This window comes from Malaclemys terrapin, chromosome 8 (assembly GCF_027887155.1).
Source record: "Malaclemys terrapin pileata isolate rMalTer1 chromosome 8, rMalTer1.hap1, whole genome shotgun sequence".
Lineage (NCBI taxonomy): Eukaryota > Metazoa > Chordata > Testudines > Emydidae > Malaclemys > Malaclemys terrapin.
In genome coordinates, this window is record NC_071512.1 from 23,578,255 (window position 1) to 23,590,923 (window position 12,669).

Below are 12,669 nucleotides of genomic sequence, written 5' to 3' on the forward strand. Positions count from 1 at the left end.
TTAGCTTTTTTCACAGCTGCATCATATTGTTGACTCATATTCAATATATGATCCACTATAAGTTCCAGACCCTTTTCAGCTGTACTGCCCCAACCAGTTACTGTTCATTTTGTAGTTCTGCATTTGATTTTTCCTTCTGAAGTGAAATACTTTGTACTTGTCTTTATTTATCTTGCTTCCACACCAATTCTCCAATTTGTCAAGGTTGTTTTGAATTCTAATCCTGTCCTCCAAAGGGCTTGTAACCGCTCCCATTTTAGTGTCACCTGCAAATTTAACAAGCATACTCTCTACTCTATTATCCAAGTCATTATTGAAAATATTGACCAGTACCAGACCCAGGACTGACCCCATTTGGTATGCCCTCTCAGTTGGACAGCAAGCTATTTATAACTACTCTTTGAGTATGCTCTTTCAACCAGTTGTATACCTATCACCTTACTAAAGCCTTACAAAAACTCAAGATATATCACACTTATTGCTTCCCCATATCCATTAGGCCAGGTATCCTGTCGAAGAAGGAAATTAGGTTGGTTTGGCATGATTTGTTCTTGACAAATCCCTGCTGGCTATTCTTTATGGCACTATTACCCTCCAGCTGCTTACAAATTGATTGTTTAATAATTTGTTCCAGTGTCTTTCCAGGTATTCAGGTTAGGCTGACTGGTCTATAATTCCTCAGGTCATCTTTAAAAGGGGGAACAAAGAGAAATTCTGTGTTTGTCCTTCTCCAGTCTTCTACAACCTCACCTGTACTACAGGAGTTCTCAAAGATAAGTGCTAATGGTTCCCAGATTGCTTAAGTTAGTCCCTTAAGTACCCGAGGATGAATTTCATCAGGCCCTGCTGACTTGATTATATCTAACTAATCTAAATAATCTTTAACCTGCTCTTTCCCTATTTTGGCTTGCATTCCTTCCCTCTTGTTGTTAATATTAATTGTGTTGAGTACCTGTCACCATTCATCTTTTTAGAGAAAACCAACAAAATAGGCATTAAACACCTCAGCTTTCTTGATGTCATCCGTTATTAGCCCTTCTTCCCCGACATGCTTCCATTCTTCTGGAAAGACAAATTAAGCTCCTTTTCTCCACCAGGAAACTCTCTCATAGCTTTCCGAGAACAAGCCATTTGTGTTCAGAGCAACGCTGAGGAGACTGCCTGGTGCTGCATTACCATTGCAATGAGTCAGTCTCTTTATCTCTCTCTGGAGATCAGTATCCAAGATAGTGTGTCTCTCATCTTTTCTCAGTCTTGGTTGTGACTCACCATATGCACATGTTCAACTATTCTATCTTTATCTATTTTTATTTATTCATTCAAACAGAAACTGTACAGCATAAAATTCAGTGTGATAATTCAAGGTAACTTTCCCTATGGATATCTACCAGCAAATTCTCATTATGTATCAAGGCTGACAGGAAAGCACTGCATATTCTAGATAATTATCTGAACTTTCCCCTCAAAAAATCAAATAAAATATTACTCTCTACTCAATTGCAGTTCTCCCTCTCTCAAAGATCCACTTATTTCTCTCCATTTCAAACGTGAAAATTAACTTTTGGGAGCATGTACTCCATGACAAAAGGAAATAAAAAAATGCAGAATACAAACATGTACAAGCAAAGAAGACAGCCTGACTAGAATTGTAGATTCTTTGAGGAAGGGGCTATTTCTTATAACCTTTCTGCAATGCGTTTGACATGTAGTAGGTACTCTGAAGAACAATGATTGATTATCTGGAATAATGTAATAAAAAGCATATTTCCTATAACCCCTTTCTGGGGGCAGCATTACTTACTGAACAGATTCCTTGCCTCTCCTCCCAACTCATTTGCCTGAAGCTTCCCAACAGTGAATTTATGTAATCTGTCACACAGTACTAGCTCCGATAGGATGAGGCGTTGGTGGGGGAAGCAATCCTCTCTCAGTCCTTCAGCCCTTTTGAAAAAAGCCTCACCTTACTTCACTTGCAAAAGTTTGAACAGCTCTAATGGATCTGCTGCACCAACAGGTGAAACTGGAATTTCTAGAAAGATAACTGGTCTCAGACCTCACTCATCACTGGCATATTTTTTATTAAGAGTACAGGGATCTTGAAAGAGATAAGGCCATGTACTAATATTGGACAATGTTAACAGGGTGGCTTTTGCATTGTGCATTGATACAGGAAGGTGATTTACCTCCTTCAAACATTTGACTAAGTGAAATATGAAGTTAAGTACTGACATGAGCCAGCAGCTTCCCCCACCCATTGACCTTGACATAGAAAAGGTCAACCATGCCCCTGAGCTCAAGCGTGTGCTCTTTCAAAGTTGCCCAGGTGCCATCCTGACACTTTGAGATATTGCCCACCTCCAAATAACACACACTTTGAACATTAGCGTTAAAACAGGTGAAGGTTGTAATGATCTTGGGGTTCATCAAACAACAAATGAGTGAATGAGAAAGAAATAAAACTTTTAATGAAACAAACGGTAGTGCTTCTCTGGTGAACTGCTGTACACAGCTACGCTGTTTTCTCAATCCCAGCTTCCAGGGCACATCTCTAAATGCCTACATTCACAATACTGCCTCTTTTGAGGGAGCATCTCTAAATTATAATCTTCCAAAAACATCTCTCTACAAAGATGAAGGGACAATATATAAAAATGAAAAGCTGCAGGTGAAAGAGTTGACTGTGGAATTAATCCATCCCTCTCCAAACCTACATACTCCACTCCATGCATCCTCCAGGCAATAGCAACGGAAGGGCACTTCAGGTCAGGCTTAGGCATAAGAGGAAGTAGTTCATATTTCAACACACACAGAACCCAAGCCAACAGATTCGGCACGCATATCCCCAGCAGAGAATCCTATCCTTCTGGGAGGAATACTCCGCAGGGGAGGAGGAGCTTGTGTGTGTGTTTTGGGTGAAGGAGGGTGGGAGATCATTTCATGGAACCATGTCTAGTGAGAACCTGGATCAAACTGTGCACATGGAGGGTAGTTGGCCTCAGTGAGAGAGAGACAATGAGAGTCTGCCCCATTTCATGCAAAACAGATTTGCCAGGGGCATGGTGAGAGGGAAGAAATTACACAAGTAACAACTGTGGAGTCCTTCCACTCCTCAGATAAAACTACAAACTTCATTACTGACAGACACTGTAACACATTTTATTATTATTATTTTATTTTTGAGGCAGACTAGAGGAAAAGTGGCTCAAACTGGAGGCTTGAGTTGTCTGAATGCTTGCTTAGCTTTTTGTATGCATTCAGAGGTTCAGCGGATACCCTCAAGTAAACAATTGCACGAGAAATTACTTTGCAAGCAATTATAGGTGCTTGTAGTATAAAGTCACCTTAGATAAACTCCAGACAAACATATTGATTCCTAATTTATATCCCACTAAAATAAAATTCCTGCCTGCATAGCTAAAGGTTCTGGAAAATGCTTTCAGGGAACGAAACATGGTCTGAATTAATGAGAGATAAACAAAAATATAGTTTAAAATTGCAAGATTTATATCATAATTCAGCAACTCAAAAGTCTTCAGTTGATAGAGTCTGTAAACTAAAACGCTGATAACAGAAAGTTCCTTTCACCCTTTACAATGGGAGATTTCTTTAATGAATGGGGAAAATATCTGTTCAAGAAGGAAAGTGTGAAAAGACATTAAAAGGACAATGTCAAAATAGGCTTCAGAATTTTAAAAAGAGCTACTGCTTGTAAATACGAATGGGTCAAGTCACAAAGCTAAACTACAGATTTTCCAATCTGTATAGAAATATTCTATAGAATTTAAGAAAGAATGACAAACTTTATAAGTTGTTCTTAACGTTCCTTACAGATACCTATAGCAAGACACTGCATTCTGTATAAATTTCTATGAGAATGTGAGGGAAAAGTTTTACATAAAGCCAAAAATAGTTAAGTCATATAAACTGACTTGAGGGTGTCAAAGCCTGGGCTTTTGGATTTGGACTCTATCTCTAATTCATAACCCCCTTAAAAAGACTGCAATGGAATCAACTTCTTTATTGGCTTTTGTTGCTTTTACTCAACATTGACAACCTGGTTCATAATTGTATGCTCATGGGTGTTGGGCTGTATGCTAGCTAACTTTAGAAATGGGGAAACCTCGTCAGCACTGTAACATCAGGAAACTGTGAAACAGGTAGTGAAAATATCTTCCCCTGCTCATGGTAGCAATGGACTCTTATCCTTGGGACAGGTTGGCAAGACATGATCACACCCATCTAACCAGTATGTTAACATATACACTTTACATTTCATGTTGGAAGTTACCTGGCAGAGGATGGGAACACACTGTAATATGATCTGGAAAGACTACCATACTCAAAAGGCAGGTAGCTACATTCTGCAATAGCTGATATTTCTGCTGGTCAAACTACCTGTTCTGCATAATATTAGTTACACATTTTTCTTTTTAGATCATAACTATGGCTAGAAAAATAACTGTTCAAATGTGGCATCTTGGAGTTCTATTTTTCTTCCTCAGAGAGCAAATTCAGTATCATATTTGCTGTTTTTAGTGGTTACAGCGAGATTTTCCTACCAACCAGAATTAATCTGGGATTTGGAGATAGAGCCATGTTTCTTTCACCACCACTAAAAAAAGATTAGATTCCTAAACCAAATTACACACAGAGATGTAGTCAATTACATTTCCTGAAGCAAATAAGGAATTCTGTGATTTAACAGAAAGCCGTTTATGGGCAGTTTTAAAGTTATATTTGCTTCCCAGACAGGTAACTAGAAAATCTGATTTTAAGAAGATTTTCTTTTGCCAAGAAGTTATCTTGTACCAGTAGGTAAACAACAGCAAAATAATTTTCAGTTTTAGTAACTTGTGTGAATAGGAGACTGATATAAGGAATAGGGCAGCTGTACCTACTTAACTATATATGTTGTATAATTAAATGTACATACTCTATACAGTATTGCTCATGGTCTTAACACGTCATCACCACCCTCAACATTTATCCCTGATTTAATTTACACCTTTAATGTGAAATATGCCAAAAAAATCTTTTGCAACACCCTTTTCACAGTTGCAATAATTTCTTTATTTCTTATGTGTGAAGCTGAAAAGCATAAGCCTGACATCAAGGCCTGGAAATCTGAAAGGCTAAATTGTTCCAGAAAATCAAAGCAGATTAAATACAGTGAAAACTGCATCCAAATCATTCTTTCCTATTAACATTTTCCTTTTCCAGCACTTTCTGCGTCCCATTTAATTCTTTTTCCCCCAAAGGGGAAAGGATCTGAGGACTGGAGTTTTGAAATGAATGTTCAACAGTGTTACTAAGACTTTGAATGGCTTCCCAATTCCATACATATTTTCTCCACAACATACACAATCTTCCTTCAAAAAACTTCCGAAGACGTTTCTAGTCCATGAAGCATTCAAGGCCATGAATCACAGCACAACTGGCCAGGTATTGTACCTTATTCAGTTGTGCAAGAATATTCATTTAGAAGAGTCTGGAAAAACAGGAGAGTAAAATCACTACTGCCATTTGTACAGTAAGATAATAAAAACTATTGATGAATCATGTAGAAGATTTACCTAGAAACACGAGACAACAAAGGTGTCATTTTAACAGATATTTTTCTAACCCAGTCAGTTGCTTATATTGAACACTATCTATTCTCGCCCACCATTTTAGTTGCAAGTCATTTTAGTTGTAAGTTCTGAGTTTTTCATGGAGCACCATGCCAAGCAACGCAATTTCACAACACAAGATACACAAAACAGGCCAAAGGAATCAGAATTCTAACAATATAGTTTTTAAAAGAATTGAAAGATATAGGAAAATTGTAATGCAAAGGGTGCCATTGATACCACTAAGGTACCATAGGTGGATTATTAGCACAGGGAGCCATTTATTAGAGAAGTGTTGGAGGCGCACTGGTCAAATGAGATTAAATTATTTTTTACACTTAAATTACACTATCCGTGACATGAAGACACAGAGTTACAGTAAGATTTGACGGTATTGAAATTTGGCAAATCTTTCCTTGCAAGGCGCCTGTTCTTCTGCGCTGAAATCTCAAGAGAACCGCAGACCTTGCAAGATTACTTTCATTCAGAATAGCAGAAATCTCAAAAGAAGCTGGTCTCACAAGATTATAGCAGAAGACGTGACATTTTAGGTATAGCTAAGACAGAAAATAGGCCTCCCTCCTAACTTTGTATCGTACCCAGAACCAAAACCATGGGGAAAGGTTACGATCCAGAAATTTAAATCTGAACTTCTCTGAGATTCAGAATGGTTCAATAGTGTCAAAGCATCAACTGTGTTGATTACAGCTGGGGACCAGCATGAGAAAGAAGGGCGAGAAATCTGAGTAGATGTTAACACACCATCATAAATATGCTAGGAGTAACAACTAATTAGAAGATAAGGAAAATGTATTAGCACAGAAAAATTAATGACAAAGAAGAATAGTTGGGGGAAAAATATCAAAGGTTACAAGAGGGGACAACAGCAATTTCCAGTCTTAAGCCTATCTAAATTTAAGATTTTAATAGAATTTTTAAGCCATCCTTTACAAAATAAAAACAAAAGGCCTCTCAAAAGTTCAAGCTATTTTGCCATTCCTTACACGTACACTTCGGTTAATTCTGTAGCCATAACCTTCACTGCCCCCATTCAAAATCAAAGCTCTGCATTAGAAAATATTGTTTCAGTCCCTGAATGCCTTTCACTGCTTCTCATTAAGGCTGAAGGCTTTGCTACACTAGCTGGTGAAGAAATTACCGCATAACTCTATTACTTTGTAGAAGCAAAGACAGGCATCTTTTAGAAGGAGTCTTCTTCAACAAAATAATACGCAGCTGGGTGAAGGGCACATAGAAAGGGCTTTATTTTTGAAATGTTATTACTTGAGGTATTCCTAAATCACTCAATCATCTAACAGAACGTGAGAAAGGCAATTTGTTTAACACTAGCCACAAAGTTATAATGGGGCTAGCTGGAATGAATGAGCCAGATATTGCTGAATTTAAATTTCTGATGGGTAAACCTCAAGTTGTTCTTGGATTAGAAGCACAAAAATCTTTTGTTTATCTGAATCTTTGAGGCCTTCAAGGCTAGGATAGGAAGCTTGCAAGAGCCTTTTCCAGTGTATGCTGGCACTAACAATTTTGTTCCTCATTAAACTAGTGCAGAGAGGTATTCAGAGTTAAAACAGCTAAATAAAACAATAACTGTATCTTACTGAGCTTGCTTCAATTTGAAATATTGCCAATATATTCAAGCAAGTCTTGATTTTCTTTCCCACATACTCTTATCTCTATTATTGTATGCATTTTGTTGTCCAGGCAGCTAGCAATGCAAATTAATGCTATACAAGAAACCCAGGCTTCAGTTTTCCTGTCCTTGATCCATGGGCTGGGAGCAATGCAGAAGGTTGCACTCAGCCAAGTGACATGAGTACTTTGCACTACTGAACAGTAATGAAGTAATTCAAATGAACTAAAGAGAATACAAAGGGTGGGAGAAAGGAAGCATCTTCACCGAACTGTTAGTGAACAGAGAGAATGAGTGTCTTGTCCAAGATCATAAAGGAAGGCTGTGGCAGAACCACATATGTCCCAGTCCAGTGCCTTAACCAATGGATCTTCCTTCCCTCACATATTTTAGACTCCAGGTACAGTAAATATACAGTAGTTAAAACAATGAAATTAGTGTCTGACATGCATACATGCCACACTAGGTACAGACATAGAAAAATGACCAGATGAACTCCTGTACAGAGGACCAGTTCAAGGCCTATGAACCACTCAAGTCCTGCTTAAGCCAATGTGTCTTAAGTGGTACATAGACCTTTTGCTGGTCTTTTGCACCAGAGTGAATGTCGCCCAGTGACTTTGCTGAAGTTACACTTTTTGTAGAGGTTACATTAAAAATAAATCCACAATCGTGAACACAATGTAGTAAATGCATTTTTAATCTCCAAATGCATTCATTATGTATCCAAATGAGTAATAATAAGTAATTCATCGATGTAGGTCCTCCAGTTATATGGATTAATAAAATTAAGATATGAAGAGTAAATATAACTACACTATAATTGCATGGGATAATTACAGCCACCATATTACAGGATGTAACTTAACAATAAAACTACACTTGACCCAACATAATAAATTTAGCCTCTTGTAAGTGTTTGGAAAATATTTCAAATCCACATACTGTACACAGTGCTTATTTTTCCAGGGGTAGTTTCTTTTTAACATTTTGCTATGGATTAAACTTTATATTCTCCCCTGTGAACTTTCAAATGTTATCTCACTATTTACCATAGCAAATAGATTTTTTTAAACAGCTATTGCCAGCATTCAGATGTTTAAATCTGGATTCAGTCAACCAGAATGCATTTGCGATAGATTTTACAGAGTTGTGAAGTAACAAAAAGCAATGGGACTTTTATTATGTAAATGGATACATTCAATAATATTAATGTGATGTTTTCTGTTCAAAATGCTAAATATCTATATATTGTATGGTCTGTTGGAAATGAAATATTACAGAAGTGTTTGATACAATTTGTTTTGTGTCATGTTAATCGTGATAGCAAAACAAGTTCCTAATTCAAAGAAACCTCATTCAAGTGTGTCACAGCATTAGACTGCTTTGCAGGTGCCATTCATAAATAAATGAAAAAAGATTGTATGTGATGGCTCCTGCGCTAGCATGGAGAACAAGAGAGAAAGACACTAAGACACTGAGCACAAATGCAGAAAGTACATGAAGCTAGGTTCTGGACCTGCCAGTTGCAGTAGAGGGACCAGACCCATTACCTTTTAAAGGTTCTTAACCACTGAAAGAACCACTGAATGTGATGTAGTATCCAAGTACACAAGCCTTACAAAATAAACTCCTAACCCATATAGGAGGAACATGTGTTTTTTATACTTGTAAGTGGAATCACCTTAAATATGTGCAGATACAGTAAGCGTGTGGGATGCTTACACAGGGATTCTGGTGACAGGTACCTTCTATATGTAATAAGAGGAGCAAACAGATTTTCTGCAACTAGTACCTGCATCCTGTCAGGAACCTAGACCGTCTGCCAGTCCTTGAAGTTGCAAACTGGTGCCCAATTGTTACATTGATGTCACTCATTTGATGATTACACATGAAATTAACCATCTATAATCATGTGTTGTAAGATGGATGACTTATAGCATATAATAATATATCTATACATGGATATAAGAAATCCTAGTGCACTAAACAGAGCATCTATTTTAAGGTATTTCCACTTGTAATTAAAAGCAAGTTCTCAGTTATGTCTGACTGTGGAATAAATCTTACAAAACACCAAAAGGAAGCAGAGCAACTGAGTCACAGTTGTGGATGGCTGACCATTATCCACAAATAAAAGTCTAAAAATAAACTGAAAAGTGACAATACTTCAGGCAGTCAGCAACTAGCTTATTCCTCGAGGCACAGTGCACTTTTCCCCAGGTTTGTTTCAGATTGTCTAAAAGTAGGTAGGTTCTGATTTGCACTTTTAATAGATGAGTATGTATCATTATCCTTATTTGACAGATGGATAAACTGAAGCACATAAATGTTAACTGACTTGCCCAATGTCACACATTGCATCTGTAGAACAGTGGGGGAACCTGAGCCTTCTCTCTCCAGACACCCATTCTATCTCCTAGACCTCATGCTGGCTTTAGGCGGCCAGCAAAACAGGGACCCACCTGTCCCTGCCATCAGATCAATGAAGGACAGTTCCTCAACCATTTGGTATAACCAAAATAATGGTACAACAGAAGTTTGTCAAGGATTCAGTGTGGTGCTGCTTATAAAATCTTAGCTTTGCCTCCAAATTTTCCATAAATGCCGAGGCTTTTATATAACAGCAGGAAACTCTTACCCTGTTGCAGCAATCATCTCTTAAGTACAGTCATATAGAGAACTCCGTACATAATATAATAAATGTTACTCTTTATGAACAGCATGGGTTTGTGTGAGTTTAATCATATCCATGCTAGCCCCTAAAGCAATACTACATTCTTTCCTTAGAGCAGTGGGTTACTTATGGTCAACCAAGTTCTGAACAGTAAAGGAAACACTGAAGTTGTACTGAATAAGTAGCAGTAATTGACAATATTGGTAATCATTCAAATAATCAATTGTTACAGTGTCCCAATAAATTTCCAAGCAGAGGAAATTTTATTAAATTAACACTATCTGTGACACGAGGACAAATTTTGTAAAAAGAATCAGAAACAGAAATTTCTGTCTTGGCCAGACAGAAAGTTTTTCATATATGACTAAGAAGTAAATGAAACTTGTAGGTTTCAAACCTTCTGGTCAAGCTTCAACTTCCATCTTTTCTCACAAGGTCCATGTTTGGGAAGGGATGGTTTGAAGAGTTAGCTGTTTGTTGACCTGCGATGAAATGGATTATAATAGATAATTATGTTAGATTGTCAATTTCAATTCTAGTAAGGAAACAGGAGGTGCTGCTTACTAGAATAAGATCTCTTATGAATGGAGTACTTAAATCATGAAATCAGACACTAAGTGATATCTACCCAGTTGTGTTATAAACTGAGAAACCAAGTCATGTTTACAGAAATTGGCAAAACTAGGCCAATTTAAAATAGGATTTTCAAAGGAACCTAAAGGAAGTTGTGTCTCCAAACTCCATTGGGACTCTCAATGAGATTTGGGGCAGCTACTTCCCATAGGCTTCTTTGAAAATCCCAGTCTTACTTTTCAATAGAAGCCCCTTGAGTCTGGATGAATTTTGCTTTAAGACTTTGGGTGCATGGAAACCCATAATTCAATGCCAAACTTATGGCTCGTGAACCCACGAGAAACAGAAAAGGGTTCAATAACCTCTGCAGAGTAAAGAGATTGGCATAGCCTTATATTGTCTCTCAGCACAGAGAGGAGATGCAGAGCCTTGAAATAAGTTATACACCCCAATGGCTGTGGTAGGGGGGGAAAAAAGAGTGCATATTATCAAAAGTTTCCTGATTCATATTATATAAAAAACAACAATTCCTAATGAGAAATCAGTACACTGTGAGCAAGTTATTGTGAATTTGGAAGTAGCTTTGGTTTTTCTGGCATGGCAAATTTCTCACATTTTGTTCAGAAGAAATTGCACAAAATGTCAATCAATTAACAAAGAAAATAAAGTGGTGAAATGATGCCATTCATGTAACTATCTGCCAGCATTTCAGTAGCATTTGACTTAATAATAATAATAATAATAACTAATGGAGATATCCCATCTCCTAGAACTGGAAGGGACCTTGAAAGGTCATCGAGTCCAGCCCCCTGCCTTCACTAGCAGGACCAAGTACTGATTTTGCCCCAGATCCCTGGGTTTAGCAGGCCAATGCTCAAACCACTGAGCTATCCCTCCCCCCACTTGGAATGTGACCTTAGCTTAAATCACAAGAGATCAGTTTGGTGGGTTTTTGTCATTTGTGACCACATCACCAGTACATAATCTGGAACAATTTAGACAAACAGCAAAGTTCAAGTTCAAGACCATCTGGAGTGTAAATCAACAGCACAATTGATTAAGTGGATTCTCAACATACATAAAGATGGCAAAATATGACTCATTATTTGCTTGGAATTATGCTAAATTAGGGCCTGAACAAATCTTCATTCATGAGAGTTTGTGGGATTGAATTTTCCTGCAAATCACGACTCGTGATCAGGTCCACAGTTTGCACAATTCAATCTGTTGGAGATGCCATTCTCCAGAAAATGCTCTGTTAAACACATTGAGACTTGTCTCTACAGGACAAATCCAATTTCAACTAGGTCAATAGTCACCAAAAGTCATTACCATCTGATGGATCTGTGATAGCCTGTATGAAAGGAATTAGTGTCCTCAATCCAATTCCTGGTGGATATGGCCACATGACTAACATCACCATTGCAACTGGGACTTTAGTTAAGCATATCTACAGAAAGGCCGGAGATTAAATTGCTTTACTCTGTCACTAGAGATGGTCCCTTCACACCAGGCTGAAGCACGCTGAAAGAGAAGTATGCTGAAAAGAAAGGTTGGAGTCTGCACTTCTGTTGCATATGCTGTTTTTGTCCTACAAATAGAAGATTTCAGATTTTATGGCAATCAACCTGGCACTTGTCTACCTGCAGTATAGTCACTTGAAAGGGGAGAGATAGCATGGATGCAAAGAAGCAACCCATTAGATCCACTGGTTGTTTGAGTGACTGATGGTCAGTAATGATCAGAGACAAAACAATGATAGTAAAGGTTTCAGAGCAGCAGCCGTGTTCGTCTGTATCCGCAAAAAGAACAGGAGTACTTGTGGCACCTTAGAGACTAACACATTTATTTGAGCATAAGCTTTTGTGGGCTACAGCCCACTTCATCATATGCATAGAATGGAACATATAGTAAATATATAAATATATACACATACATACAGAGAACATGAAAAGGTGGAAGTAGCCATACCAACTGTAAGAGGCTAATTAATTAAGAGGAGCTATTATTAGCAGGAAAAAAAACTTTTGTCGTGATAATCAAGATGGCCCATTTTAGATAGTTGACAAGAAGGTGTGAGGATACTTAACATGGGGAAATAGATTCAATATGTGTAATGATCCAGCCACTCCCAGTTTCTATTCAAACCCAAGTTAATG

The 12,669-nt window shown here is 37.8% G+C and overlaps 1 protein-coding gene across 2 annotated transcripts in view; it reads right to left on the minus strand.

Moving 5' to 3' along the window:
• ATP10B (ATPase phospholipid transporting 10B (putative)) overlaps positions 1 to 12,669 on the minus strand; it is a 236,035-nt gene that overhangs the window by 199,181 nt on the left and 24,185 nt on the right. The window contains exon 2 of one of the 2 annotated variants that reach the window (XM_054038560.1): positions 10,335 to 10,419. The exons of the other annotated variant lie outside the window; for it this stretch is intronic. The gene's annotated coding sequence lies outside the window, so the exon portion shown is untranslated. The remainder of the gene's footprint in view (positions 1 to 10,334; positions 10,420 to 12,669) is intronic. 2 annotated transcript variants of the gene reach the window in all.